General features: G+C 40.7%; 1 pseudogene; it reads left to right on the top strand.

Moving 5' to 3' along the window:
- LOC114270267 (uncharacterized) overlaps positions 1–21,998 on the top strand; it is a 36,143-nt pseudogene extending 14,145 nt beyond the window's left edge.
- The last annotated feature ends 377 nt before the right edge of the window (positions 21,999–22,375 follow it).

Here is a 22,375-nt window from a genome sequence, read left to right on the forward strand (position 1 = left end):
GAGACATTCGGCTTTTTCCGCCGATACTTCGACACCATTACCCCGGCCGAGGTATGTTTTACTTGCAGTTCATTTAAGCTTCGCTTTCCCACTGCATATTTCAATAACAGTAGATAACAAACTGTCTGTCACTTTCAGATCACTTGGCGGCCGTGGGCTCCGTTGCCGGCGGCGACGCGGGATCGGTTTGCCGGTGCCGATGAGACCTCACGTTTCCGAATCTTGTTGGAGGGCCTGGTCTGTCGGGCTTGGTACCTGGGGGAGCGTTTCCTACGCCAGACCCTAGGGTTACCTGAGCAGATAGTCCCGGTTCACCCTCCTGCGGATATGAGGGAGATCGAGGGGCTCACGACCGAGCAGATGGATGATTTCACTATTGGCTGGGAGGAGGCCCGCTTCAGAGGCACCAGCGACTATCGGGAGTACGTACAGACGTACCTGATGCGACCTTTGAGCGGCGGCCGTCGAGCGGAGGGGGCCGGGCCCGTGGCGCCAGCGGCTGGGACAGGAGTAGGAGCTGGAGCGGGAGCTTCGAGGAGGGCCCGAGTCCGTGGCAGGGACGGAGCTCAGGGAGGACGGGGGGCTGGTGGGCCCGCCCTGCCTGCTGTACTGACTTTTCGGGGGCAGGGTGGGGCGACCTATCAGATCCCCTTCGCCCCTCCGCCAGCTGATCATGAGTTCATCGGTGTCCCCGACTTACCTCCGGTATGTATTACTGTATTTCTGTACAGCCATTTCATTTCGGTTTATTTGATATTCCACAGAATATTGATGCATCTGGTACTTTTGCAGGCTTCTTCTGAGTACACCCGTCAGTCATTGGCGATGAATGCCTCGATGATGGGGATGCTTCAGCGGACTTTTGACCTCTTGGCCCTCTACAGCATTCCGGTACGTTCTTCTGACACTGGCCTCAAACCATTCATATACTGCTTCACATAATCTAATACATGGCACAGCACCTGATACACTGATCCCACAGCATCTGACACACTGCATACACTGCATTCAGCACTGTACCCTGCACTGGTAAACTGCTCACGGCATTCTCACACTGTACTCATACATTGCATTCGATAAACTGTTCACAGTATACTGATACATTTCCCTTTTTATGTACTTTTTCAGCCTCCTTTCCAGATTCCTATGGCAGGAGGTGCTCCAGCTGGACCTTCCGTCCCTGCCCGGGAGAGAGATGAGGAGGGCCGAGTATTCCCCCGCTCCAAGGCGGGGCGCGCTCATGTTGGGAGCAGCTCACGAGCTCCAGTCCCGGATGATGATGATGATGACGAGGAGTCAGAGGCGGAGGCAGAGGCGGAGTCCGGGTCATCGGAGGAGGAGACCGGAGGCGGTTCTAGCTCGGGCTCTGATGACGATGCTGATGATGCTCCTGGACCCTCGTCCAGGAAGAGGACCAGGACAGACTGATGGCCCTTGGAGTCGCTTGACACAGATGCGGACTTTTGTTATTTTTCTTCTTTCTTGTACTTTTCCTTTTTTCTTTGGTAGTTAGATTACCTTGTACTGCAGCAGGCAGATTTTGTCTTCCTCAAAACTTTGTACTTGAAAAAGATTATGAAATGAACAGAATTTTTTTTTGCTTAAAAAGTGTTACATTTACATATCTCATGTATTGCATCGCATTCCATCATGTTACACCTCAATGTAAATGAAATTGATTGGTTATCTGAAAATTGAACACTTGCACTGTAATAATCAGATAACTAAACAGCCAACAACAAAATAAACCCAGGCAACCCACTGCCTGATTCTGGACACACAGCCCTTACTCTGTTGGGGATTAATCTGCATACAGCCCATAACACAGCATTCCGTTCATTCTGCACACAGCAAACTTGAGTGAACGGCCCAATCTGACAAGACGGAGCTCAAAGATGGAATCGGTTGGAGTTGAAGCATGCTCCAATGTAGAGAATGGCACAGCACTCCGAGTGTAAACAATTCTGAAATTAAACGAGGGTTTTTCAAACCAGGGTATCGAGCCTACAACTGAACACAGCGGGGAGGACTCGAACAAAAAGGTGCACGACCTAAACACAATGAGACACGCTCGAAAAAGACCTAAAACAAAGGTTGAGATAAACAACACAAAAGACACGACACATAGACGCGTTAGCGAAGATGGGGGACCTCAGATCACGAGGAGCCAGTTCAATCTGGGTATTGTTTCGCACCTCCTTCTGATTTGTGATTCTCACATCACTCAACTCTCGAGCTCGGATTTTCTCTCAAAACCCTTTTCCTCACTTTTCTCTCAACTTACGCCTCTCTATTCTTCATTCTCTCATTTTTCATCCCTCCTCGGGGTGATTGATGGATAAATAGAAAGGTGTGGGTTCATGCTCAACACCGTTAGCTCACAGCTATTTCTTCTGACGGGTAGAGCGCTCTTCTGGCAAGTACGTCGTTGACCGGGGAGGGGGGGGAGACAGAACGCCTAGCTCAACTGTGCCCCTAGTTCATCATTTTAACCATTCTTTTCGTTTTGGTTTTCTACTAAAACAAGTTTGATCAAAATGAGAGTCGGATTAACGTACTTGTTCGATTTTTGATTTGAAAAGCATGCAAGTTAGGCTGCAAGCACTGAAAATTTTTCTTTTTGGGTCCAAGACAATGGTCCAGTTTTGGAAAGTGAAATAGTTTTCGAGAAAATAGTCAACCTCAGTAAAAAAAAAAAAAACTATTTTTCAAACAGTCAATGCTCAACGGGCATGGAACTTACTCTTTGAGATGCGCAACCTCGGATCGAAGGCAATGGAAAATTGCCCCTGGTTTGAAGGGGGTGGATGGCAACGGAAAGTTGCCCCTGGTTTGAATGGCGGCTCACGGCGACTCGTGGCAACGGAAAGTTGCCCCTTGTTTGGGCGATGCCGCAGCAGTCCGCAAACAGTCTTCATTGGCGGTGGTCGAGCTCTTGGACACAGCGATGACGAAGACGGTCACAACAAATATATGGACACAGTCACCTTGGAAGCGTTGGCGACTAGACTTTGGGATGAAATCAAAACCATTGCATGGACCGAGACGCTATGAAAGCGTTGGGGGCTGGACTTCATGATGAAGTTGCCTACGTATCCCAAACATGGGAATCAAGCCTTACGTAGTTCCGGTTAAGGTACACTCGGGTATTAACCTTCACTTTTCCGGCTCTAACTTTTGCCAAGGCGCCCGATGCGGGTTTTCGACCTTGCGAGCTTCTTTTTATTTTCCTTTGTTCATTTCTTTTTCTTTCTTTTTTCACATTTTTTTCCTTTCTTTTCTTTTCTTTTTTTGTATTTTTGTATTTTTTGCTTTTTTGCTTTTTTGTATTTTTCTCTTGCTCTAACTTTTGCCTGAGTCGCCCTTCCGGGTTTTCGGCCCAGCGAGCCTCTCAAAGGGTAAAAGTGTAACAAGTCCATGCCAAATGGTTTTTGGAGTTGAAGCCTCTCTGTGTCTAGGAGAACGGCTATTGCACTGATTTGCAGAAGAATCCATCATGGTTGCTCTACGAGCTTCTTCTGATGAGATCTACTCGTTTTGATTCGGCTTTGATGCCTCCAGCTCGAGGGCTGCTTCTGATCTGGCCATGCGGGCCTTACATGACGTTTGACCGTTGAACTTTCTGAACGTTCTGAACGGGTTCAAAGTCGGAAAACGAACGGGTTGAATCTTGAGGCTGAGGGCTGCGCAATCTCAAGAGGGATTCCACACAAGTTTTCACAGGGCCGCGTAAAACATTTGTTTTTGAAAGTTTTTAAGAAAGCGACAAATCGCTCGCGCCAAAGATAGTGTGGAACCAATCTGGATCAAGCCAGGATCCTTCTCAGTACTCACGCCGACAAGCATGATTTCATTCATTAAAAGGCTTAGCACGCCTCTCTTTCTCTCAAAATGATCAAAATTTTACAAAACCCGAGGAATTCCTTCCCCTTCGTTTTCATCACCGCAGTGTTCAAAAGGTTTTTTTTTTTTTTTTTGAAAAACTTAGGTTAATGCAATGAGTTTGGCGCACAGGAGAGCAGGGGAGTTGTACTGTCAGCCCAATCAAATTCTCTGACACTTATGCTGAAAGCAAGCATAAAGTTGAGATAGCAACAGCTGTTTCATTCAGATTTGTTGGTGTAACTGGCCCCTCGGCAGAAACAGACTCAAAAAACAAAAACAGGTAATTACAAGACAAAACGGTGTTCGGGACAACAACCCCAGAATCACCTGGTATTATATACAAAGGGGACTGACTCGATACAACAAGGCAGACCCTTAAGCAAAAAGACTGACTCAAGACAAAGTGACAGACTCAAAACAAAAGACCGACTCGATACCCAAGCCAGGATTTACAAAGTTAGCATTCACAGCCACTCAAAAATGCGTGCCAGACGCTACATTCAAAACACATCCAGATGCCGCCCGCAGGTGGTTTACTTTCTGATTACATACTTGCAGTATCCTCAAAGTCCAACAGCTCGGTAGTAACAGACTTCGCTGAGGTGGGTGGGAGGATAACCTCATTGTCAATCAAATCTTGCACCTCATGACGGAGGCGGAAGAAATTGTCGGTAGCATGGCCTGTCTGCTGGTGGTACGCACAGTACTGAGCAGCATCATGCGTTGCAGGGAGATTCTTCGGAAGAGGTCGAGGCTCCAAGGGTTTAAGGTGTCCCTTCTCGGCAAGGATCTGAAGCGCCTTGGACAGAGGCATGTAGAGAGCATGAAAGGTCCTGCGCCCCCGGGGCAGGTACTTTGGAGTCTGAGCGCTCTTACTAGCCGCGCAAGCGAAAGGGTTGGCAGGCGCCACTTTAGCTTTCTGATCTTTCCCGGGTGCAGGGGTGGGAATAGGAGGAACTGTCTTGGCATGACGGGGCCTATCCCGATTTTCTGACTGGCATGAACTACCCTCAGGTGGAGTGGGGAAAGCATCCTCCACAGTCTTTGCCACAACTGCGGATATCTGTTGCTTGTTCATCCCTCCGGCTTTCAAAGCCTCGACTGCCCACAGCAGTTGTTCAATAGGATCGGCATCTGCCTTCATTTTGTCTTTTCCTCCGGCCTCAGCCTGGTCAAGGGTTTGGGTTGCTACTTCAGAGCGAAGCCCGGTTGTTGCTGACATGTCGTGGCTGTAGCCGGAAGCCACCTCTGGCTGGCTGAGCTCTATCACAATCCACCCCAGCAGCGGAGGCTCCTGTGGTATGAAATTCCCAGCATACGGTGCCGCTGGGGGTGAAGCTGACATTCCGTAGGCGAGATCTGCCACAGACCTTTGGAGATCACCTATCATCCCCATTAGCTCAAATGTAGTAGGCTCGCGAGCCTGGTATAACTAGGGTGCCCAGACCGGGTGCAGAATAGGTGACCTGGGTGGATGTGACACAACAGTGTTGGCCTCACCTTGTAGGGTGATCCCTTGCTCCAATGCGGCTGTCATAACCACGATCTCTTCTGAATTCTGCGTCATCACAAACCCTGCCGCGGCAAGGAGGGCGCTGGCTATTTTGTATCGGCTTTTGGACACTCTGAACTGAAAGGAGAAACAAACAGCATTTCAGCCCAAACAGATCAAACACTGGTGTAGCTGAACAACTGTATTCCACTACTGATCACTGTTCCCAGAAATCACTGTCCCCAAAAACTGAACCCGATACCCGCAGATAACTGATTCTTATAACTGACACTGATACTGGTGTCCTCAGATCTGATACTCAAACTTGCAAACTGATATATACTTTCCCTGTGGAAATACATTCTAAAAGCACATAGCAAGTAAAGAGAACCAAAACACCCCTATGTTGGGGTAGGGTTTCCCTGTCCTATTTTGTCAGGAGCTAGGGTTCTACTATGCACACAGCAGTTCTCAAACAACCTAACATCGGGTAAGCAACCTGTCCTAACTTGGAATGGTCACTATGGATCTGAATATGCACTAGGTCGAATGGTCGAAAAGGGTGCCCCGGTAAACCGGGGTTTGTGTTCCCATACTGTCAGAGCCCATAGCCGGTCAGCCTTATGGTCATGCCCTGACAAGACAAGCCTCCGGCAAACCGTTTAGGAATGGCAGATGGCAAACACTGTGTTCCTAGGCGCACCAATGCACATGCAATGCAACGAAACACATAAATGAAATCAAAACAGGATATCACGAGTTCGAGTCAAGCTCTCTAAAATCCCCAGCAGAGTCGCCAGAAACTGTAGACGCGCCCGCGGAGGGGGCCTTATGCTACTACAGTTCGGACTCGCGATTTTGTTGTCGCGGTTCTTAATCTTGAACCAAAGAGTCCAAATCTGGCAAATCGTTTTGAGAAAAAGATTTTTGAAAAAGTAGTGCCAAACATGGACTGCTTTGCCAGATACAGAGTCGCCACCTAAATATTTTTTAATGGGGAAATTTAGGAAACCCTGACTCGATGCCGAAGGCCACATGTCCGTCATCACCGGAGTTGTCTCGGCTCGGGAGCTTGGGTACGATCGGGGAAGGTCAGCTATGAGCACCCCCTTTCGCCCAGTCCGAAGACCGGCCTCTACTAACCATGATATCCGATTTTGAAGACGTTATGTGTTCTTATTCCAGTTATTAGCCTAGAATTACTATGTTATGCGCGCAGCAAACAAGTATACACTAGATTGCCTAATTTGGAAATGAGCATTGCACATCCGTTTGTTTTGGAAAATGTTTTGGATTTTGCTACTTGCAGGTAGGCTGAAACACGGATTTCAACGAGTTTTCCCAACTCAGACAATCCAACCTCCACCCACAGGCATTCAAACAGTTTATCATATAAGCATTTAGCCGCATGGCAAGCATACTGTCATGGCAACATTCACACGCATGCGGGATGCTAAAGCGTAAATACTTACATCGTACTCCGTGCCAAAACAATAAACTAGTTAGCAAACATGCGTGTCCTAGTTCATGTTAAAAATGGCTAATGCATCACATGCAAAAATGCAATCTAGGCAGGCTCGGCTAACCCTAAACATGGCATGTGAAATACGATTAGTCGATGCACGTATTCAAATTGGAATTGAAGTACAAATGCAGTTAGCATGATGTACCGAGCCTAATGTGTGCAATACAAATGCATGAATGCACGCATGCGCAGCATAAGGTATGCTAATTTTAAAGATGCTCTAATCTACCATCATAAGCAGGTAAATGAAAGGGAAGAAAGAAGTGGGGATTGGAAGACATTCACACACTCACCCACACTTATTACAAATTTGCCCTCACTCAGAGGGACCAAATAAATAATACAAATTAATTAACTACGCAAGCTAATTAAATATTACAAATTGCCTAATCAACTAAGCAAATTAACTTAAGCTAAGAAAACAGGGAATCGCCTCGGGAAATGCACCGCCATGCATAGGCTGCCTCTGTTTTCCTTCCTTCACTCCTCTGGAGGCTGCCAAAACCTTAGGACTGCTTCCTTGGATGCTGGGAGACATCACCGGCTGCATGGAATTGCCACCGGCAGTGGGATGTGGCCACCGGCACAAAATGAAGCTATCGGCAGAGAAATGATTGCCGGTCGGCACTTTACACTGCTGGTCGGCAGGGTGTTCTTGCAGAATCTGCAATTGACAGCAACAGAGGGCAAGGCAAAGCATGGCAGCACAATTCAAGGCATATATGCACCAATCATGTCCCTTATCATGGTAATGACTCAAAGGGGCATGTGTCTCGATTCTCGGACCACCAATCACGCATTTCCATGCATGATGGCCCAAGGGATCAAGTATGCAACTTTCATGTCAAATGAAATGCAAATCAATCAAACAAACTAAGGCCCAATTCCTATCATCAAGTCAAGGAACAAGGCATGCATGCAAGATGCAATGCAACCTAGACATACAAGCTAAGGATGCAACATGGCATGGCAAGGCACTTACGCAAGCATACAAGCAAACATGAGGCGATGCTAATGGATGCAAAGGTGGTCCTAAACATGATTTGGGCAGCTCTAAATAGGCCCAAAACGGTGGCCAAAATGACTAAAATAAAGGACCAAAACACATGCACACATGCACATTATTAAGGGCCAACACTTAGGCACAAAAGAGGGACTCTCAAGCATACTTGAAAAAGGATGGCATGGGCTAATTAGTATGCAACATAAGCTCTGAAAATCATGTTGTAAATGGTGCCACGCCAAGTAAACAAAACAAGCAAAGCATGCATAAAAGCTTGGAATTAACCCAAGGACTTGAACCATGACCACATGGCGCATGAAGCAATTGATCAAGGTGAATCAAAACAGTCCCAAATCATGCAAAACAAGCCTCAAGAATCACTTAGATGGCATCTAAGCAACCTAATCCTAGAGGTATACATCATGGCACAAATATGAAGCATGGAGCATCAACTCTTGAAGCAACAAAAGGGCCACAAAATGCAAACATTTAGGTATGCTAAAAGGACTGAAATAACATGTAGGGTGGTTCCAAACCACCGAAATGATGCAAGCAACGCATACTACACATCCGCATACTTGAGGCCAACAAGCCCGAATACAAGATCAACCCAAACACTTATGGACAGACCTAAAACATGTCAAGATAAGCACAAAATCTTCACAAATGTAAGCCTAAAGCATGCTAGAAACAAAGGCGCACAACCTAAGACATGTTAAGGGATCACAAGGCATTACATGGCAACTATGCTAAGCATGCATGGAGTACCAAAACCAATTTAAAAGCATGTTATATTATCAAAATATAAGCATGAAAAACAGTCTATACATACTCAACACACACTCAAACATAGGCTTCCTCAAGAGGCCAAAAAAAGGTCCATTTCAAGGACAACAAGGAGAGGGGGTGGCCCTCCCCTTTTGGAGACTTCAAGGCACCATCTCCACCACTGAAATCCCTCAAGATTTCAGTGGTGAAGAGGCCCAAACACCAAAGTCCCGAAACTAGCACAAAATAGCACAAAATGAGGCCTTTCAAAGCCTAAGAGGGGTCAAACACCCTCAAACCACAAAACACCCTTAACAAACAATCAAGAGGGCTAAAAAACAAAACTTTTTTGTATTATACACTAAGCTCAAAAACGATTTTAAGATAGGTAAAAATACAATGCAAGATTGGGGAATAATGAGACTAGAATCTCACCCTTGAAGACCCCTTTACAAATGATGCTCCAATGGCCCTCCTTGGCTTGAATCCAACACCAAAACTTCAAAATCAGTCCCTTAGAACCTCAGTAGCTATAGGAAGGTGAAACACTAGGTGTTTGTGTGCAATAGTATGGACTAAACACACTAAAACACACACAAGAGGGAGATATAGAGATAGAAGGTGAATGGATTCTAACCCTAGAACTCAAAACCCTAAAAAATGGCTGTCTAAATATCTCCCAAGTGTTTCAAGTCTCTAACCCTAAGGCCAAGAGACAAGGCTTCTCTTTATAGAAGCTTATTGTCTTGTAAAGCTTACAAGACAAGCTTCCAAGAGAGAGATCCCTCCATACACGTGTATGGAGGGGAGCCAGAAGCAAGACAGCTGTCTTAAAATATCTGCAAAAGCAGATGCACAGTAGTCGGCCGGCCAAAAATGCCATTTTGGCAAAAAAGAGTGCCGACCGGCAACAAATAGTGCCGATGGCAGCAAAACCAGCCGGTGGCCTTTAGCCACTGCCGGTGGTGAGTGGGGATGCCTCACAAGGCATTCCCTGCCCCTCCAAGGCAAAACACAAGTGTTTAGTGTAAAACCAGACACTAAACAGTCAAGTTCGGAGATCTTGAGGCAAGGCTCGCGAGCCGAGACCTCCGGGAACTCCAAACGAACACAAACATGGATGATCATCGAGTGTTCAAGCGGTGACGTCCAAGTCTTGAGGACGGTCAAAAATGGGGTGTCTACATACACCAAAAAAATTAGCATAGTAAACAATGAAATTCAAGTAGAAATATCATCAATCAATTTGACTTTCACAACTTTCAATAATTAAAACCCAAAATAAATAAATAAATAAATAAAAACGAACTCAGCTCAATGATGCATATTTTGAACTCACGGCGGTTTTGACGAGTTCGTCGAAGTACGATTTGGCATGGACGACAGAGACACGAGGAGAGACGAATCGACAGGAAGATCCAGGCCCTTGATTGAAGGATTGCTAACCGATCCACTGATTCACCAAGCTCGTACATGCCATGGCTAATTCAAAAACTACGGATTGATCGAGCTCTCTCTCTCTCTCTCTAAGAGTAAAGGAATTTGGAGAGAGAGGAAAACTGTTAGACAAAAGGAGGAAGAAATGAATAGCCCATTTGTTTTTCATTGCCGCTCAATTATCCCTCCAAAATAGATAAATTATTTCCCCAAAAGATCTCAAAAGACTAAAAAGTTATTGCCCACAAAAATATTTTTCTCACTAAATGATATTAAAATATTAAAAATAATTGGTGACGAAAATATATTCTTCGCTAATAATTATAAAATATTAAAAATAATTGGTGACGAAAATATATTCTTCGCTAATAATTTTATAATTAATGACAAATTTTTTTCACCAAAAGTCTCAAATTTTGGTGCTACCCAAAAAAAACTAGCGGGAAAACCTTTGGTGACGAAACTTACTTTTTCCTCACCTAAAAAGAAGTATTTGTTGACGAAAATAAATTTCGTCACCTATTATTTTTATTTTTTTATTATACGTGACAAAATTTTATAATTCATCACGAATTATTCTTATTTAGTGACAAAATTTATTTTCTTCACTACTTTTCGTCACCATAAGTTACTTTTGTTGTAGTGAATCTTTTTTTTTGGGGGGTCACAAATAAAATTTAAACAATAAAATAATACCGTTTAACTCTTTTTTTTTTTTTTTGTGACGCGGGTTGCTGTCGTTAAAAAAATTTATTTTTTGTTAAAATAATTTTTTTTTTGTAGTTAATGAAAAAAATTTCATTTTTTTTTGTTACTAAGATTGAAAATTTATTTGTTTCATTTTTATTTTAATTAAAAAGAATATTATTATTATTTTTTATTTGGTAGAAGTAGGGGTAATATTTTAATGAAAAATATTTTCCACTAAAATAAAAGTTTATTTTCTGTGGTCAATGAAAAATATTTTTCTACGGCCTATTTTTTTTGGTTAGTACAAATCATGAACTATTTTTTTGTGGTAGAGGAAAGGGAGCGACATTAGCGGTGGAGGTGGTGGATAAGAGATGATGGTGGTGGTGGTGGTGATGGCGAAAAATATTAGTGGTGAAGTTGTGGTAGTGGTAGTGTAGATGGAGTGGCAGGGGTGAAGGAGAGGTAATGGTAGTAGTAGTGGCAGTAGTGGTAGTGGTGGTAGTGGAGTGGTGGCGATGGTAGTAGTAATGGTAGTCGTAGAGGTGAAGTGGCGACAGTGGAAGTAGTGGTGGTGGTGGAATGACGTTTGCAGTAGTGGTGAAGGTGGTAGAGGAGATGGGTGGTGAGAGAGAGAGAGATGAGTGAGAGGCGGATAGAAGAGATAAAGAGAGAGAATAGAGCGGGAATGGAAAACAAAAACAGGCAGGAATAAAAAATATTTTTTTTTGTTAGAAATGAAATTTAAATAACAAAATAATGTCGTTTAACTTTCTTTTTTTTTTTTTGCGACGGGAGTTGCCGTCGTCAAAAAAAAATATTTTTTGTTAAAATATATATTTTTTTGTAATTAATGATTTTTTATTTTATTTTATTTTTTTTTGTAGAGGATAGAGAGTGGCAGTAGTGGTGAAGGTGGTGGATAAGAGATGATGGTGGTGGTGGTGGTAGCGGCGAAGGAGATTAATGGTGAAGTTGTGGTAGTGGTAGAGTAGATGAAGTGGTAAGGGTGAATGAGAAGTAATGGTAGTAGTAATGGCAGTAGTGGTGAAGGTGGTGGATAAGAGATGATTGTGGTGGTGGTGGCGGCGGCGAAGGAGATTAGTGGTGAAGTTGTGGTAGTGGTAGAGTAGATGAAGTGGCAAGGGTGAATGAGAGGTAATGGTAATAATAGTGGCAGTAGTGGTAGTGGTGGCAATGGTAGTAGCAATGGTAGTCGTAGAGGTGAAGTGGCGACAGTGATAGTAATGGTGGTAGTGGAATGGCGTTTGCAGTAGTGGTGAAGGTGGTAAAGGAGATGGGTGGTGAGAGAGAGAAAAATGAGTGAGAGACAGATAGAGGAGAGAGAAAGACAGAGACAAAGATAGAGTGATGAGCGAGAGAGAGACAAAGTGGTCGCTAAAAGTGTATTTTCTTGTAGTGGATAGATAAATCGAGAGGGAGCTCAGTAAATAGAGAAGACAGAAGGGAGAGAGTGTGCAACGCGAACATAGTGGGAGAGAAAGAGAGAGAGAAAGAGAAGAGAGAGAGAGGGACAAAAAGATAGAGAGTGAGAGACAGAAAAAAGATAGAGAGAGAAGAGAGATGAATGAGAGAGAGAGATAGAGAGAAGAGAGATGAGCGAGAGAGAGATAGAGAGAAGAGAGATGAGCGAGAGAGACATAGAGAGAAGAGAGATGAACGAGAGAGAGAGAGAAGAGAGATGAGCGAGAGAGACAGAGAACGATGAGAGTGATAGAGAGAAGAGAGATGAGCGAAAGAGACAGAGAGAGAAAAGAGATGAGAGAAGAGATAGATGAGTGAAAGACACAAAGAGAGAGAGAGAGAGAGACAGATAGACAAAAAGAAAGGAGTGATGAGTAAGAGAGAGAAAGAGAAAGAGAAGAGAGAGAGGAAGATGAAAAAATGGGTGAAAAGATAGAGACAAAGAGAGAGGGAGAGAAAAAAAGAGTGAAAAGAGATAAACGAGAGAGAGACAGAGAGAGATGAGCGAGAGAGATAAAGAGAAGAGAGATAGAGAAGAGAGACAGAGAGAGATGAGAGAGATAGACAGAGAGAAAGAGAGAGACAGACAGACAGAGAAGAATGATGAGTGAGAGAGAGAGAGAGAGAGAGAGAGAGAAGAGAGACAGAGACAGAGAGATAGAAAGATGAAAAAATGGGTGAAAAAGTTCCGTGTGTAAAGCCTCATTTTCTAGTAGTGAGTCATCTCTATCATTCATGGGTAGAATAGAGGCGCGGATTTGGGAATTGTATATTTTATATAAAAATCAAATTGAAATATTTTATACAATCACACCTATTTAGGGAGTGTGATTAAAAAGTAGTAATGTATATATAATCACACTTTAATTAAAATGTGTGATTAAAAAAAAATATATATATAATCACACTTATTTAAAAAGTGTGATTAAAAAGTAGTAGTGTATATATAATCACACTTTAATTAGAAGGTGTGTGTAGACGCGCCCGCGGAGGGGGGCCTTATGCTACTACAGTTCGGACTCGCGATTTTGTTGTCGCGGTTCTTAATCTGAACCAAAGAGTCCAAATCTGGCAAATCGTTTTGAGAAACAAATTTTTGAAAAAGTAGTGCCAAACGTGGACTGCTTTGCCAGATACAGAGTCGCCACCTAAATATTTTTTAAATGGGGAAATTTAGGAAACCCTGACTCGGTGCCGAAGGCCACATGTCCGTCATCACCGGAGTTGTCTTGGCTCGGGAGCTTGGGTACGATCGGGGAAGGTCAGCTATGAGCACCCCCTTTCGCCCGGTCCGAAGACCGGCCTCTACTAACCATGATATCCGATTTTGAAGATGTTATGTGTTCTTATTCCATTTATTAGCCTAGAATTGCTATGTTATGCGCACAGCAAACAAGTATAGACTAGATTGCCTAATTTGGAAATAAGCATTGCATATCCGTTCGGTTTTGAAAAGTGCTTTGGAATTTGCTACTCGCAAGTAGGCTAAAATACGGATTTCAACGAGTTTTTCCAACTCAAACAATCCAACCTCCACCCACAGGCATTTCAAACAGTTTATCATATAAGCATTTAGCCGCATGGCAAGCATACTGTCATGGCAACATTCACACGCATGCGGGATGCTAAAGCGTAAACACTTACATCGTACTCCGTGCCAAAACAATAAACTAGTTAGCAAACATGCGTGATCCTAGCTCATGTTAAATTGTCTAATGCAACACATACAAAAATGCGATCTAGGCAGGCTCGGCTAACCCTAAACATGGCATGTGAAATGCGATCAGCTACCACATATTCAATTTGTGAATTGAAGTACAGATGCAGTTAGCGTGATGTACCGAGCCTAATGTATGTAATACAAATGTATGGATGCACGCATGCATAGCATAAGGTATGCTAATTTTAAAGATGCCCTAATCTACCATCATAAGCAGGTAAATAAAAGGGAAGAAAGAAGTGGGGATTGGAAGACATACACTCCACTCACACACACTTATTACAGATTTGCCCTCACTCAGAGGGAATCGAATAAATATTACAAATTAATTAACTACGCAAGCTAATTAATATTACAAATTGCCTAATTAATTAACAAATTAAATAAGCTTAGAAAAGTAGTAAAACCGCCTCGGGAAATGCACCGCCATGCATAGGCTGCCTCTGTTTTCCTTCCTTCACTCCCCTGGAGGCTGTCAAAACCTCAGGACTGCTTCCTTGGATGCTGGGAGACATCACCGGCTGCATGGAATTGCCATCGGCAGTGGGATGTGGCCACCGGCACAAAGTGAAGCTGTCGGCAGAGAAATTATTGCCGGTCGGCACTTTACACTGCCGGTCGGCAGAGTGTTCCTGCAGAATTTGCAAATGACAGCAACAGAGGGCAAGGCAAAGCATGGTAGCACAATTCAAGGCATATATGCACCAACCATGTCCCTTATCATGGTAATGACTCAAAGGGGCATGTGCCTCGATTCTCGGACCACCAATCACGCATTTGCATGCATGATGGCCCAAGGAATCAAGTATGCAACTTTCATGTCAAATGAAATGCAAACCAATCAAACAAACTAAGGCCCAATTCCTATCATCAAGTCAAGGAACAAGGCATGCATGCAAGATGCAATGCAACCTAGGCATGCAAGCTAAGGATGCAACATGGCATGGCAACAAACTTATGCAAGCATACAAGCAAGCATGGGGCCATGCAAACCAAATAGAGGGTGGACTTAAACATGAATTAGGCAGCCCTAAATAGGCCTAAAACAGTGGCCAAAATGCCCAAAAATGGAGGCTAAACACACATGCACACATACACATGTTATGGTCCAAGCATCAAGCATTAAACAAGCAACATTCAAGCACACTCGCAAAGGGATTTCATGGACAATTAGCATGCAACATGAGCTCCAAAATCATGCTAAAACATGGTGCCAAACCAAGCAATAAATCAAGCCAAGCATGCAACAAATGGCCTAAGTGCTCAAAACAAACCAATGGAGTATTGAACTACACTTAGCAAGACCAAACATGGCATGAACTCATTGACCAAAAACAGAGTTTTAGGACATTAATACAAGGCCTAAGGATCACTTAGATGGCATCCAAATGACTAAAAAACAAAGGCATGCATAATCACCAAAACATGGAGCATGAGATGACAACCTTACAAGGCATTAAAGGGACAACTAAAGCAAGCATGCAAGCATACTATAAGGTCTGAAATGACATGGTGGATGGTCCCAAATCACCAAATCAATGTAAGAATGGCATGCTACACACTCATACACTTAAGGCCAACAAGCCAAAATGCAAAGGGGATATATGATGCGTGCCAAATCCGACCCATACAACCTAGGACAGACCTAGAACATGGCAAAATATGCACAAAAGCTTCACAAATGTAAGCCTAAAACATGCTAGAAACAAAGGCACACAACCTAAGACATGTTAAGGGATCACAAGGCATTACATGGCAACTATGCTAAGCATGCATGGAGTACCAAAACCAATTTAAAATCATGTTATATTATGGAAAGATAAGGATGAAAAACAGTCTATACATGCTCAAACACACACTCAAACATAGGCTCCCTTTAGAGGCCAAAACATGCCCTTTTCAAGGACAACAAGGAGAGGGGGTGGCCCTCTCCCTTTAGAGACTTCAAGGCACCATCTCCACCACTGAAATCCCTCAAGATTTCAGTGGTGAAGAGGCCCAAACACCAAAGTCCCGAAACTAGCACAAAATAGCACAAAATGAGGCCTTTCAAGGCCTAAGAGGGGTCAAACACCCTCAAACCACAAAACACCCTTAATAAACAATCAAGAGGACTAAAAAAAAGAACTTTTTTGTGTTATAAAATAAGCACAAAAATAGCTCTAAGATAGGTAGAAAATCAATGCAAAAATGGGGAATAAAGGTGTTAGTTTCTTACCCTTGATGACCCCTTCAACAATAGTGCTCCAATGGCCTCCCTTGGCTTGAATCCAACACCAAAACTTCAAAATCAGTCCCTTAGAACCTCAGTAGCTAAGTGAAGGTGAAACACTAGGTGTTTGTGTGCAATAGTATGGACTAAACACACTAAAACACACACAAGAGGGAAAAAGAGAGAGATAATGTGTATCTAACCCTAACCCTAGAACTCAAACCCTAACAATGGCTGTCTAAGCTCTCCAAAATATCTCAAGTGTCTAACCCCTTGCAACAAGAGTGAGCCCCTCTCTATATAGAAGCTTTTTTGTCTTGTAAAGCTTACAAGACAAGCTTCATAAGAGGGAGATCCCTCCATACACGTGTATGGAGGGGAGCAAAAGCAAGACAGCTGTCTTAAAATATCTGCAAAAGCAGATGCACAGTAGTCGGCCGGCCAAAAATGCCATCTTGGCCAAAAAGGAGTGCCGACCGGCACTAAATAGTGCTGACCGGCAACAAATAGTGCCGACCGGCAATAAAAAGTGCCGATGGAAGCAAAAACCAGCCGGTGGCCTCTAGCCACTGCCGGTGATGTGTGGGGATGCCTCACAAGGCATTCCCTGCCCCTCCAAGGCAAAACACAAGTGTTTGGTGTAAAACCAGACACTGAACAGTCAAGTTCGGAGATCCTGAGGCAAGGCGCGCGAGTCGAGACCTTCAGGAACTCCAAACGAACACAAACATGGATAATCACCGAGTGTTCAAACGGTGACGTCCAAGTCTTGAGGACGGTCAAAAATGGGGTGTCTACAGTGTGATTAAAAAATATATAAATAATCACACTTTAATTAGAATGTGTGGTTAAAAAATATCTATATAATCACACCTATTTAAAAAGTGTGATTAAAAAGTAGTAGTGTATATATAATCACACTTTAATTAGAAGGTGTGATTAAAAAATATATAAATAATCACACTTTAATTAGAATGTGTGGTTAAAAAATATCTATATAATCACACCTATTTAAAAAGTGTGATTGAAAAGTAGTAGTGTATATATAATCACACTTTAATTAGAAGGTGTGATTAAAAAATATATAAATAATCACACTTTAATTAAAATGTGTGGTTAAAAAATATCTATATAATCACACCTATTTAAAAGTGTGATTAAAAAGTAGTAGTATATATATAATCACACTTTAATTAGAAGGTGTGATTAAAAAATATATAAATAATCACACTTTAATTAGAATGTGTGATTAAAAAATATATATATAATCACACTTGTTTAAAAAGTGTGATTAAAAGTAGTAGTGTATATATAATCACACTTTAATTAGAAGGTGTGATTAAAAAAATATATATATAATCACACTTAATTGAAAAGTGACATAAAAAATAAATATTATCACACTCAATCAAATTAAGTGTGATTAAAATATCAATCTAATTTTTTTTTATCACACTTCCAATAAAAGTGAGATCTTTTTTTTTTTTTTGTCAAAGTGTGATCTTTAACTATTTTTGTAGTAGTGTTAATAATCGAAACAAGAGCATATAATATAGATACGAATCATATCATGATTAGTAGAGGCCGATCTTTGATCGGGCGAGCGGGGGTGCTCAATTCATGACCTTCCCCTCTCGTATCTAAGTTCTCGAGTCGAGACAATCTTGGTGATGACGGACACGTGGCCTTTGTCACGAGTCATGGGTTTCCTAAATTTTTCAAAAATATTTAAGTAGTGACTCTGTATCTGGCAAAGCAGTCCATTTTTGGCATTTTGCTTCAAAATCGATTTTTCAAAAGATTTGCTGGATTTGGACTCTTTTGTGTTTTTTATTTCACATTGCACTGTTGGAATCAGATTCAAAACCACGGGAGTTCGAACTGTAGGACTTACCGTCTTCTAAAAGGAGCACGAAAAGTCGAGCATGTCAAAGGTGGAGGGGAGTAGGTTTTTTCAGGAGATATTATTGGCAATCGTTAGTTACCATATCTGGCATCATTTTACGTTCTGTATTGTTCAAGGCTTGTACATAATATTTAAAAAGTTGGAGTTATTTACTTGAAGAAACTTTTATTTTACTTCTTTTGTTTCCTTTTATGGGTTGAAATATTGGGTTTTGGTAGATATTTCACTGTCCTTAATATATTTTACTAAAATTTAGATTCATCTTTCAAAACTTTTATGAGACATGAAAGAGTAGTTAACACATTTGATAATGATGACAACGAATACTTGGATGTTTAGCCTCATTCACTTCAGATATGCTAAATTGTCAAGCATTTATACTATTGAATCAGATTGAGCATCATGATGAAAACTAAAAAAATATTATTACCCTTCAAAACATCGAGATAGTATGATGATGCATTATCAATAAAAAAAGAAAAAAAGAAAAAGAAGTACATAGCTAATTTCCTAATTGTTTCTCCCAAAATCAATTAGAAACTTGCATAAATGGCCTGTATTTAAATTAATAAATTGTTTTGAATCATTTACATGGTCATCTTTGGGCAAAGTTCAGGATTTTTGTGAATTAAGTAGCATGAGAAAGAAAATGGAAGATGTGCTTTTCATAAGTTAGAAAAAAAAAAAAAAAATTACAAAAGGAAGAATAACAAGAAAAGTGTGGCACTTCACAATGAAGGGAATATCTGACTTTACTTTAATCTCTCAACTATCCTACTAGACATTCTCGTGAGTTATTATACCTCAACATATTGTTCAATGTGGATCACCTCATTCCATATATGCACCATATAAGCTTAGATGATTTTAAATTCACAAATCATAATCTAAGTTAAAACTACATTGTACTTAAAATTAACCAAGCAACCAAATCACAACGCTCTGCCCAATTGAATATTTTGTGAGAAATCTATCTATTCTTAAATTAAAAATAATAAATAAATAAATGCAACGATGTGATTCTGGTATTGAAACTTTCAAATAATTGTTGAAATTCAGCAGATCAAATTTTTATATATGTGTATGATCCATCCACTCAATATTGATTGCTGACTTCCATTTGTTCCACTTTTAATTCTTCATAAGATGAACTGATGTTCGTAAAGTTTTTGAAACGAAGTTTCAAACATTTTATGTTTCTGAATGGTTAATTCAGTTAAATAGAAAAAAATTCATTTTTTTTTTTAATCTTCTACCTCTTTCAGTTTGTGCCCTTCAATAGTTGGTGACAATGTGAAATGCTGTTTTGTAGGTGCATTGCATGTGCCTTGTTGGTAGTATACTTGGGGTTGTCATATGGCCTGTATGTTCCAGATTGGAAATTCGAGTTACTGAGCTCAACTTCTATGCCTCCCACAAATGGAAGCTTTGTTTACACTGTAAGATTATGCTCTATACTCCTTAACTTTCTTGCCAACAATCGATTTGTCAAGTTGACACTCTCTTGGAAATTTTAGGGATGTTGGTAGGGAGACAATTTTTTTTTTTTTTTGGTTGTTTTTTTTGTGTGGTTGTGTGTGTGCGCGTGTGTTTATTATGACTTGGTTGGAAGGTGAGTTTGTTGACTTTGAAGTGGAATGAATGTGTGAGCTTACTTTCATCTCCAATCACTGTTGTTGAATTTGAATATTCCAATCTTCATGCTTTTTCAGAGCATGTGATTTATTATGGAAACCATGTTTTGTAGTGTTCAAGTCAACTTAAGACAGAAGGATGTCTATGCCATTCTTAGTGATTATAGTGATTCTCAAATATTACTGCATTAAGCATTAATTCATTTCTTTCTTCTATTTGATATTGGGACATATATAATAGTAGAATACTGGCTAATATGTGAGAAATTACACAGAAGATAATCATCCATATTACAAAAACTTGTTAAATAATCTAAATCCTCCATTTATGGAGTTTGTCATATTAGGTGACATGTTCCACAAGAGGAGATCATGGACCTACCTGTAATGCTGTTGGAATGATAGATCGTTGTGTTCTTGGTCTTAATCATCTATATCCAAAACCTATTTATAGAAACTTCAAGGTAACTCTATTCTGAAAGTAAAATTTTGTAAAATTTCGGTTTACATTCTGCAATCAATTGATTCCTATATGGTATCCCCTTCACAGGAATTCAATATTTCCAACATTGGCCAACTTTCATATAATTCACCGTCATGGTGTCATGCTCCTTTTGATCCTAAAGTTATATTAAGCTGACCAATCTAATCCTTTATTTTCCTTCATGATGGTACTTCAAAACCTCTGTTCTATTATGTATCGTCTTATCATCGTTGTCTTCATTGTTATTACATGAAAATGCAATACACTTGAGATATTGGTATTTTGAACTGGTAATATGATGTCATTTATATTTGACTATGATTAAATGGTTCCTTAAATTGGATTAGTCATGAAAGCATATTTAGATTTATAACTTATATGATTCAGGAACATTTGTTTAATAGTTTGACTTTAGATATGCAGAAGTGACTGTACTTCATAGTTTATTAAACCTTCAAGGAGTTGTAATGTGCACTGTTGACACCCTGTATTTAAAGTTCCTTGACAGCTGCTGTGACGTGCATAATTGGACTTCGGTATGGCCACATTCTTGGACAATTACAGGTAAGACAACTTTGCACCAATTGATTGTTCCCTTGTTCTCTATTTTTTATCTTTTCTCTTAATTTTGGTGTTTACTGCTAGACTTTAATGGACATGTGTATTCTTAGAAAACTCAAAGAGTAATGCTACGCTTCATGAAACAAATATCAACAAAAACTTCATGAAACTAATCTAAGGGTGATTGCATGACATACAATAAAACACTACAAACTAATCTAAAGATGGAGAATCTTCACGAAGCTTTTTTTTGATGTTTTTTCACGAAGCCTAGCATTTCACAAAACTCAATCGATGAGTTTACTTTGTAAAAAGATTAATGCCAATACATGCAGGATTTACGAATTAATCTAGATGAATGGCCATCTGTCATTGCTGTTAAGTTAATACTTTTGCGCATTCCTTGGATGAAAATGAGACAGTTTCCAAGAATATTATTGCTTAATGCCTTATATTACACTTTTAGAATGTAAGCATTCCCTTTATTAGAGGACTCAAAAGACAATTCATTCACGGAGGCACAATTTTATTTCAAAGATACATACTGTGAATGGTCGAAATCATCTGTTGTGTTCCTATTAGTTACATAAATAAAGGGAATCTAACGTGTCTGAAATGTGTTGCAGGACCATAAAGAGCGGTTATACAATTGGTGCATATTTTCATTTTTATTTTTGGGAATTGGATTATTCCTTGCCCTAGTAGGTATGCTTAATGATGACTATCCTTTTTCTCCTTACTTATTATTTTTACTTTTTAAGAAGACAAGGTATTAGTAGGAAAAGTAAAAAATTAAGGGAAATAATGATAATGCTATATGGGATTTTCTACACTGCCAATGTTAGATTTTTTGTTTTTTTATACTTGGCTAAAATTGACCTTGGGTGCTCCTGTTCGTTTGAGAGGGATGCCAGGAAATTAAAATCTGGTTTTAAATCCACAAATTTATACGCTTCAAATAGCCAAGATACTGATATTTGACTTTTTCTTTTCCTTTCAGGTATATCTTTGAACAAACCTCTGTACACAATCAGTTACATGCTGGTTACATCTGCACCTATAGGAATAACATTTTCTGCTCTGTATATATTGGTGAGTTCTAAACAATAACATTAAATTGAATGGTTGAAAACTTTTAGACTGCACTTCGTGGATTTGTTGTTAATATTTGGACAACAAAAAAACTTTTACTCCCCTTTCAAAAAAAAAAAAAATAAAATAAAAGAAGGAGAGGAAAAAACTTGATTAAAGTAATATTTAGTAAAGAAACAATTTATCTTCCATTGCCATCTATTCACCTTTCCCAAAAAAAAAAAAGAAAAAAAAAAAGTAAGGAAAGTTTATAAATTATAATCCTCTATTTTTCCTTTCGTGGGCATAATTTTAAACCTCAGGCTTATTTGACTGATGAAGGAAAAACAACATGACATAGCTTATATGTGCTTTTTTGTTCTTTACTTTTCCTCAATTAACGGGACGACAGATGGAGTAGTGTAGCTTGACTTTTCGCACTCCTTTCAGAAGACGAATAAGCCCTACAGTATCGGACTCTCGCGGTTTCGAATCTGATCTC

Source organism: Camellia sinensis, chromosome 2 (assembly GCF_055761805.1).
Source record: "Camellia sinensis isolate YWXY chromosome 2, ASM5576180v1, whole genome shotgun sequence".
NCBI classification, from domain to species: Eukaryota; Viridiplantae; Streptophyta; class Magnoliopsida; order Ericales; family Theaceae; genus Camellia; species Camellia sinensis.